The sequence below is a fragment of the Somniosus microcephalus genome, chromosome 9 (assembly GCF_052327205.1).
Source record: "Somniosus microcephalus isolate GS21.2 chromosome 9, FLI_Smic_1.0, whole genome shotgun sequence".
Lineage (NCBI taxonomy): Eukaryota > Metazoa > Chordata > Chondrichthyes > Squaliformes > Somniosidae > Somniosus > Somniosus microcephalus.
Genome location: NC_140995.1, coordinates 202,978,975 through 202,989,676, shown reverse-complemented (window position 1 = coordinate 202,989,676; position 10,702 = coordinate 202,978,975).

Genomic DNA, 10,702 nt, shown 5'->3' with positions numbered 1-10,702 from the left:
CCACCGCCCTCAATTTTTTTGCTTCAGGATCCTTCCAGGGATTATCAGCAGACAACAGTGGAATCTCCCAGTCGGCTGCACACACTTGCATCATGCAGGTAACCGATGCCCTCTTTGCCAAGGTGCACAATTACATACATTTATCGACAGATCAAGCAAGTGTAACCGCGCGTGCAGTTGGCTTTGCAAATATGGCAGGCTTGCCAAGGGTGCAGGGTGTTGTAGACAGCACACATGTGGCCCTTAGGGCACCCCATCACAACCCACCCTCAAGGTGCAGCTGGTGTGTTACCACAGGAAGGACATTTTGCATGTTTGCGCCAAGTACCCTGGCAGTTGTCATGACTCGTTCATCCTGCGGCAGTCTAGTGTGCCTCCACTCTTCAATCCGCCAAACCAACTTTCCGAGTGGCTACTTGGAGACAAGGGCTATCCCCTGAAGACGTGGCTGATGACGCCATTGAGGAGGCCATCGAACAAAGCTGAGGAGTGCTACAATGCCAGCCACATTTCCACCAGATCCATTATTGAGCAAACCATCGGCTTGCTGAAGATGCGATTCAGATGCCTTGATAGATCAGGTGGAGCCCTACAGTATTCAGCAGCCAGGGTCTCCAGAATCATCTTGGTCTGCTGTGCACTGCACAACAGCGCACAGCATCATGGCTTGTAACTGCCTGAGGAACAAGTGGCTCAGCGCATAGCCTCCTCAGATGAGGAGGAGGAGAAGGAAGACCTTGTGGAGGCGGACGCACCAGTTCCAGCAGCACGCGAGCACATTGCTGCCCGTGATGCAAGGGATGCACTAATCTTTGCCAGATTCGCTTAAGCAGACGAATCAAACAAATGTGGTTGGCACCTTCTTAACACACCATACACAATGTACAAGAACCTGTGGGTTCCTATCACTCTCACCACCATCATTTCAAATGCAAGTTGCCCTGAGCCCTCAATGTGGAACTTCCAATTCCGAGATCACATAGGCCAGAACTTCAACTGTTTGCCATCACTTCTGTTTAATCCATTCACAAAAGGGTGACGTCAAATATTAAAGAAAACAAAAGACAACAGAACAGAACACCCAAGTGACTACCCTTGTGGCTAATTGTGCTTTATCTTCCTCTTACGCGTGCTTCTATGTGGTGCCTCCCCTGTGGCTTCAGCAGATGTGAAGGCACCTTGCTCACTTTCATGCTGCTCCTGCTTCGATACCTTTGGCGGGCATCCTCCGGGTTTGCGAGCCTGTGAGGGCTCGTCAACAGTCTGCTCCTCTTGTGTCTATGCAGGGGCTGAGACGCCCATCTCAGTTGGGTGAGGACTCTGGTGAGGCTCTGACCGAGGACTACTCAGTGGCATGGGAGTGAGCGCGCTTGGAGAGGAGCCCCCATTTCCTTGTTGCCTGCCACCAACATCCCTCTCATGGGTCAGCCCCATTTCAGTGCTGGCAAGTGGCTTGGCAGCACCTTGCTGCGCATCAGGGGGGCCATGGGGACCTGTATCTGCACTGGCAATCCTACTCAAAAGGACTTCCATAAAGCTCTGGTTTCTCTGCTCAATAGCTGCCCATTGCTCCTCCAGAGATGTCAGTCTATTCTGAACATTCACCATGTTTTCCTGACTCTGGCGACTTATTTCCTCCATGGCCGTAGCCAGCCTTTCCACAGAGGTTGCCATCCTTTCCGTGGTGGTGTGTTCATGCACCATTGCCTCCACAAAGGCACTGCTCATGTTAGACATGGACTCCTCCATCCTCTCCACACTCGCAGTAACCCTGGAGACAAAACCTGCCAGAGACTCCTGCACTTGTTCCTGGAGTTCCAGCACCGCTCTCTTTCTGGATGGATCCGGTGGCACAGGGTCAACATGCAGCTGAGCAGAGCTGGAAGCACCCTGCAGCCTCCCACGAGGACTCTCCACTGCTGTCCCCGTCTCCACCATCTGCTGATGCTCACTTGTGAGCTGCGATACACCAAGTGACAACACTACTCTATCTCCTGAAGGTCCCACCGAGGTGTGCGTTTCTGCGCTGGTGCTGGGTTCGCTTAACTCTGCTAACGCTGTGCCCTCAGAGGTTGCAGGTTCCTCTGAGGAGTCTTCTGGCTCCAGCTCTTCCTCCTGGACAGTTGGAAGGGGGGCTGTTGGTGGTCCTGTGGGGGAGTAAAGGCATGTGAGTTAGACATGTGATATTAACGTAGCATGCACATGGACTTGTGCAGATGATCATAAGTCAATCTGTATAAGCATCAGAAACCATATCAGTCACTCATAATGTAAATGAGAGAGATGCAAATCTATTCTGTCACCAGCTTGCTCTGCTGCGCCCGTCTGTCCGTCCCCCACTTCCAGATACTCCTCGGCTCCAACGATCTCTAGGGCCGCCTCCTCAGCGCTGGTGAGATAGGCTATTGAGGGTGGCCCTCCTCTCGTCTTTGCCCTTTCCCTCTTATTGTGGGCTCTCTTTTCCTGCAATGAGGGACACAAGTGGAGTTTGAGTGAGAATGATGGAGTGAGTGTCGAGAATCCATAGCATAGATGCTTAGAAGGAGACAAAGATGGAGTGAGGTGCCAATACCAAGGGCCCTCCCTGTGTGTTGTTAGTTGTTGTCATTGCATCACAGTGACAGGGAGTGTGAGGGCAGCACAGTCAAATAGTTAAGTGATTGTGTACATAGAGAGAGAGGGATGGTTAAGGGTGCAAGGGATGCAAGGGTAAAGTGGGATGTGTAGGAGTAGGTCGACAATGCAGAGTGCTGATGTTGAGAGGAGATGGGGAGCAGAATGAGGGTAAAGGTGATGGTATACTCACTTTTCCTGTGCGGACAAGGTCATTGAACCTCTTGTGGCACTGCAGCCAGGTTCTGCTGCAAAACGATCTGGAGCTTACCTCCTGTGCCAGTTTGCAGCCACACAGCTTTGGTCTGCTGGGGAGATTTTTTCCTCCCAGAGGAAGGAAAGAGCACCTCCTTTTGAGTTCTGGCTCCCTCCACCAGAGCATGGAAGCAGTTATCATCGAAGCGAGGTGAGGCCTTGGGCCTTGAGCTAGACATTTCAGGTGTATCAAACACTTAGCACAGTAGTCACTCTGGAAGTACACAGGGAGAAAATGAACCAAGGCTGCTTGGAACCCTTAAAAGCAGCTGGATAAATGACCCACGAGTTTCAGACCCAAAAGACTAATTGGGCCAGGGGAGCGCACACGCAGGGAATCAATTGCCCAATTAGGGCAAAATCGCAAATTTATCCCACCTGACAGTGGAGGCGGGAGCGGGACCCGCCGACCACCTGACCCGCACCCAACCTGCCTCCATTAGTAAAATCGCGGCCAAAGACTCTGCAAAGGGATATAGGCAGGTTAAGTAAGTGGGTAATAAGGTGGCAGATGGAGCATAATCTGGGAAAATGTGAGGTTATTCACTTTGGTAGGGAGAATAGAAAAAAGAGAATATTTTTTAAATGGTGAGAAACTATTAAATGTTGGTGTTCAGAGAGATTTAGGTGTCCTCGTACAGGAAACACAGGTTAGCATGCAGGTACAGCCAGCAATTTGGATGACAAATGGCATGTTGGTCTTTATTACAAGGGGTTTCGAGTACAAGAGTAAAGAAATCTTGTACAGGGCCTTGGTGAGACCACATCTTGAGTATCGTGTGCAGTTTTGGTCAGCTTATCTGAGGAAGGATGTTCTTGCCATGGAAGGAGTTCAGCGAAGATTCACCAGGCTGATACCTGGGATGACAGGAATGACGTACGAGGAGAGATTGGGACGATTGGGCTTGTACTTGCTGGAGTTTAGAAGAATGAGAGGGGATCTCATTGAAACTTATAAAATTCTGACAGGACTGGACAGACTAGATGCAGGAAGGATGTTCCCGATGGTCGGGGAGTCCAGAACCAGGGGTCACGGTCTAAGGATAAGGGGTAGGCCATTTCGGACAGAAATGAGGAGGAATTTCTTCACCCAGAGAGTGGTGAACCTGTGGAATTCTCTACCACAGAAGGCAGTAGAGGCCAATTCATTAAATATATTCAAGAAGGAGTTGGATATATTTCTTAAGGCTAAAGGGATCAAGGGGTATGGGGAGAAAGCAGGGACCGGGTACTGAATTTGGATGATCAGCCATGATCGCATTGAATGGCGGAGCAGGCTCGAGGGGCCGAATGGCCTACTCCTGCTCCTATCTTCTATGTTTCTATGTTTCGCTACAATTGTACAGGGCTTTGGTGAGACCACACCTGGAGTACTGTGCACAGTTTTGGTCTCCTTACCTGAAGAAGGACATACATGCCTTAGAGGTGGTGCAGCGAAGGTTCACTAGATTGATCCCTGAGATTAGAGGGTTGTCCAGTGAGGAAAGATTGAGCCCATACTCTCTGGAGTTTTGAAGAATGAGAGGTGATCTCATTGAAACATATAATATTCTGAGGGGGATTGACAGGGTAAATGCTGAGAGGTTGTTTCCCCAGTTGGAGAGTCTAGAACTAGGGGTCGGCCATTTAAGACTGAGATGAGGAGGAATTTCTTCACTCAGAAGGTTGTGAATATTTGTAATTCTCTACCCCAAAGGCCTGTGGATGCTGAGTCGTGGAGTGTATTCAAGGCTGAGATAGATAGATTTTTGGATTCTAGGAGAATCAAGGGATGTGTGAGATCGGGCGGGAAATTGGAGTTGAGGTCGAAGATCAGCCATGATCTTATTGAATGGCGGAGCAAGCTCGAAGGGCCATTTGGCCTACTCCTGCTCCTAATGCTTATGGTTTTAACAACAGGGCAGTAATATTAACTGGGATAGAATCAGTGTAAAAGGTATAGAGGGTGCAGAATGCTTAAAATGCATTCAGGAGAATTTTTTAGCCAGTATGTAGCAAGCCTAACAAGAGAGGGAGTGGTTCTGGATTTCGTTTTAGGGAATGAAGCTGGGCAGGTGGAAGGGGTATGAGTGGTAGAGCATTTTGGTGGTTGTGATCATAATTCAGTTAAATTTAGCGTAGTTATGGAAAAGGACAAAGATAGACTAAGAGTAAAAGTTCTCAATTGGGGAAAGGCCAATTTAACCAAACTGAGATGTGATTTAAAAAAGTGGACTGGAAACAGCTACTTGAAGGTAAAGGAGCATTCAAGGAGGAGCTAGTGAGGGTTCAGAGCAAATATGTTCCCACAAAGAAAAAGGGTAGGACTCACAAATCTAGTGCCCCTGGATGTCAAGGGGAATGCAGGGTAGGATAAGGCAAAAAAGGGAAGCTTGCATCAAATACTGAGAGCTCAATACTGTAGAAAGGCTAGAAGGGTATAGAAAGTGCAGGGGTGAAATTAAAAAAGGAAATTAGGAAAGCAAAGAGAGGGCATGAAAAAAATATTGGCAAGTAAAATCAAGGAAAACCCAAAGATGTTTTATAAATACATAAAGAGCAAGAAGATAACTAAATATAGAGTAGGGCCTGTGTGTGGAGGCGGAAGACATGGATATGGTTCTTAATGAGTACTTTGTAGCTGTCTTCACAAGAGAGAGGGACGATGCAGACATTGTAGTTAAGGAGGAGGAGTGTGAAATATTAGATGAGATAAATATAGTGAGAGAGGAAATATTAAGGGGTTTAGCATCTTTGAAAGTAGATATAATCACCAGGCCTGGATGAAATGTATCCCAAGCTATTGAGACAAGCAAGGGAGGAAATAGCAAAGGCTTTGACCATCTTTTTCCAATCCTCTCTGACTACAGGTGTGGTGCCAGAGGACTGGAGGACTGCCAACGTTATACCATTGTTTAAAAAGGGAGAAAGGGATAGGCCAGTCAGCCTAGCCTCGGTAGTGGGCAAATAATTGGAAAAAATTCTGAGGGACAATATTAATCATTTAGAAAGGCACAGATTAAGTAAGGACAGTCAGCACAGATTTGTTAAGGGAAGGACATGTCTGACTAGCTTGATTGAATTTTTTGAGGACATAACAAGGAGGGTCGATGAGGGTAGCACATTTGATGTAGTCTACATGGATTCTAGCAAGCTTTTGACAAGGTCCCACATGGCAGACTGATCAGAAAAATAAAAGCACCATGGAATCCAAGGGAAAGTGTCAAGTTGGATCCAAAATTGTTTCAGTGGCAGGAAGCAAAGGGTGATGGTCGACGGGTGTTTTTGTGATTGGAAGGCTTGTGGGGTTCCGCAGGGCTCAGTACTAGGTCTCTTGCTTTTTGTGGTATATATATATATATATATATATATATATATAAATGATTTAGACTTCAACGTAGGGGGCATGATTAAGAAGTTAGCAGATAATACAAAAATTGGCCGTGTGGTTGATAGTAAGGAAGAAAGCTATAGACTGCAGGAAGATATCAATGGACTGGTCAGATTGGCAGAAAAGTGGCAAATGGAATTCAATCCGAAGAAGTGTGAGGTAATGCATTTGGGGAGGGCTAATTTGTAGAAGGATTAGAGGGGAGTTGAGAACGTTTTTCACCCAAAGGGTGGTGGGGGTCTGAAACTCACTGCCTGAAAGGGTGATAGAGGCAGAAACCCTCGTCACATTTAAAAAGTGCTCAGATGTGTAGTGTATGTACCCGTCTATCTTTAAGGGAACTATTGAATGTAACCGTTCACCTTTAAGGGAACTACTTTAGGTGTGGCACTATTTGTTTGGCTTCTGTATACTGTAATACCGATAGTGACCACACCAGTATATAAGTGTTGTAGCAGGATTGCTGGGGCAGATTCGCCCGGACCTTCGAATAGTAAAGACCTGTTTGTTTGTTACTTCTGAAGTCTGTGTATTTATTAACTGCACAACCCACAGACTTTACAGTGGCGACGAGTCCGATCATACCCTGCGGCAAGATTATCATAAGCAACGAAGAGCGTCGAAGAGAGACAACCGCCCTCGTCGTGCTACCAAAAGAAAACACGAGGCTGCAACAACAGAAAGCTGGAAGACTAACAACAAAAGCTGTATCAGCAACAGGCACTGACTACCCTTCTGCCACGGTGCGGAGTGAGCCGACCAGCAAGGAACAAGGCGGCCGAAGAGACTGTGAGTAGGGGAAGGTGTAGAAGCATCCGGAGGATAAGGGCAGAGCACTCGACCTCGGTCGAGGGGGAGCTGTGCCGGCCAAAAGTCGGGTCCAACGGCGTCGGGTGACAGCCGGACCGTGATCGGCGGGAAAAATCCGGGCAGCGACCGCAGCCACGAAGCGCTGAGCCTGCGAGTAGGCGCGGGAGGAGAAACCCAGCCGCAGCCGGGGAGGGAAACACCGGTCTGCGAGAGGGCTGGGGAGGCGAACGGGAACCGTGTGGGTGAGAGCCGGGTGCGGAGAGAGAGACTGCGAGGAGCCAGTCCAGCGGCTGAGCTGTTCTCCACCAACGGGGTACTCAGAGCCGGCAAAACCGAACGTGCGGGAGTGGGTGAGAGACACAGCCGAAAACGGTGTGAGAGACTGCGCGAGAGCCAGTCCAGCGGCTGAACTGTTCTCCACCAACGGGGTACCCAGGGCCGGTAGCACCGAACGTGCGGGTGAGAGAGCGACAGAGCCGGGTACGGAGAGAGAGACTGCGCGAGAGCCAGTCCAGCGGCTGAACTGTCCTCCGTTAACGGGGTGTACCCAGCGCCGGTAGAGCCGTGCGGGCGGGAGGAAAAGACATAGCCGAGTAAGGGGAGCTGTGCGGAAGCCAGCCAGTGGCTGAACCTGTCCGCTGTGGGGGAAGCGTACCCCTTCCACCGGGAAGAAACGCGGGAAGCCGCCATTAGGCGGAGAAGACGCCAGAAGCGGGAAACCGCCATTGAAGTGGGCGGGGCGAGAAAGGAAGAGCGGGAAACCGCCATTTTCGCGGGAAAACCGCCATCTTGATTGACATACCGCCATTGAAGTGGGCGGGGAGAGAAGGAAAGAGCGGGAAACCGCCGATTTCGCGGGAAAACCGCCATCTTAGAAACAAACAAATAAATAAGAATACTTAAAGAAATACTGGTGCTGCTCCCAAGGGAAGAAAAATGCCTAAGCGAGGGAATATTAATGACTTTAATTCTGAAATAGAAGACTGGGCCACGTACGTGGAACGCATAGAGATCTATTGCGAAGCCAACAAAATAGAGGAAGACGACAAGGCGATAACATTGCTAAACTCGATGGGGGCAAAAACATACGGGCTCTTGAAGCATCTAATAGCACCAAATAAACCAGCGGATCAGACCTTCGAAGAGATTGTGGCTGTGCTGAAGGACCACTTGAACCCCACACCGCTGATGCTGGCTGAACGATTCAAATTCTACGCAAGAACGCAGAAGAAAGACGAAAGCAATGCGGAATACTTGGTCGAACTGCGTAGGCTAGCGAAATACTGCCAGTTCGGAGGGAATCTGACAGAAGCGCTGCGGGACAAGTTCGTATGCGGATTGTCCAAAGAAGGGATGCAGAAGCGACTACTGGAAGAGAACGACCTCACACTGGACAGGGCTGTCCTTATAGCTGCATCGCACGAAGCCTCAGCGAAAGGAACGGCGGAAATGCAACTAAAGGTGGCGGCACTCGGGGTGGACCAAATTACTTCAAGCACAACAAAATGCTACCGTTGTGGGAAGACAACGCATGACCAGAATGAATGCTGGTTTAAGAACCAAGAGTGTAGGAAATGTGGCAAACTGGATCACATCGCGAAGGTATGCCGGTCCGGGAAAAAGACCAATAATCAAAGGAAGCCACCACAAGAAAAGTACAACAAGGTACACAAGGTGGCTGAGAAGAGTTCAGACGAACAGAATTCAGACTCAGACCCAAACAACCAGGAGCTGGGTAGGCTGAGAATCCACAATGTGGGTAAAGAAACGGATCTACAGGCCATTTGGGTCATACTAAAAATAGCTGGAGTCCAAGTAAGAATGGAGCTGGACACTGGATCAGCTCTATCAGTCATCAACCGAAGGGACTACCACCGGCTATTCTCTCACATACCTTTAAGAAATACCAAGTTCGTATTACAGACATACACGGGGCATAACGTATACCCCGTGGGGAAAATAAGAGTCAAGGTGAGAGATAGGGGTAAAGGACACCCAAGAATGAACTTGTACGTATTACCTGAGGGAGGACCACCACTTCTAGGACGGGAGTGGATTAAGAAAATAGACATGGAATGGCATTACCTAAAAGCCATAATGAGGGAGGACTCGGTGCAAGCTATTAGCTCAGATTCTGAAATGGATGATGATAAGACCAAGTCGAATATGGAAGACAAGGCTAAAAGGGACTTGCCGACGATGGGAAAGAAAACGAAGACATGCAGAAGGACTTATGGTACCAAGAAGAATAAAGCTGCAGAGCAGAACTCCAGGTTGACAGAGAATTCTGAGCCTGTTCAAGCAAAGGATTCATCCATGACGGAAGAACACCGAGCTTGGACGCAAACTTATGTCAAAGTACGACAACAATTGGAACAGTTGAATGACCGTCTCGTACAAGAGATGAAAAATATGGAAAGGTTCTGGGACACCGAATGGGAGAACTTGGAAAGACTACAGAGACAGCTAGCTCAAGCAGAGAGCGACCATAGAGCCATCGTGGTCAAATACCAATCACATTCCCCTGATGCTGTTCAGGAACTAGAATATTTACAGAATGAACCAAAGGAAGAGGAATCTTCAGGGAGCCAGGATTTTATTCCAGTTCTTCTCTACGACTCCTTACAAGCAGAGTGTGAGAAGTTGAAAGAACAGTATGAACAGGCCCAGGCTACAATTCTGGAGGGGGTTAACTCGGCAGCCTCAGCTAGTTTTAGTAGAAGCATATGAACAACTAAAGGTTGAACATGAGCAAGAAGTCCAAAGGCTGCAGGAAATTCTTGATGAGCTCAAGGCCAAGACAGACTCATCGGTAGGAGCTCCATCCATAGATGAGAAATTAGAGGTGAAATTCATGGCAGAGCATGAAAGACAGGATGTCCAAGAACTTATAAAAACATTGAAGGACACCCAAGACAAATATGAGGCGGCAATGACCGAGGTTCAACAACTTGAAGAACAGATTCAACTGGGAATCCTTTCAGTGGAAGAACAGGACACTGTAAGAATGGTCCCTGAACATGAACTAGAGAGCATCAGGGCGCAACTTTTCCGAGCGCTGAAAGCCAAAGTTCAAGAGGAACGTAAGGTGGAAGTATTGGAGAAAGAGGTGGAGGAAATGGAGAAGACTCTGATCCACCGTGTTCCCAGGGAAGAGTTAACGGTCAGCCAACTCCTTCATATGCTGAAGGACAAGACTCTGCAAGGGGAACAATCTGAACACAAGCTTCAATCTTCAGGGGGAACGAGTTCGGAGCTCTCAAAGGTCACGGAGATAGCTGAGGTGGCAACACAAATTTTACAAGGATGCCAAAAGTACGTTGAATCACGTCAAGGTGAACAGAAGAATGTGGAAACCGTTACTTCAGTAGAAGGGCTAAATAGCCTGATAACGCAATTACCGATGGAAAGGAAGGTATTGAACTCACAAATGAGGTCCGCCGTGAAGGAATGGCAGATAACCCAGGAAGAGTGGGATGAATATGAATGCATGAAGAAGGCTTTTCAAGAAAGATGTTTAGGGAAGGAACCACCGTCAGCTAACGTCCAGACGGGTGAGGAGGAAGAAGAAGTCTCTCTCGCTGACCTAACTCAGGACGAACCCGAATATTACCATGACCTGTTGAGTGACACTGAATATTACGAGGATGTGGT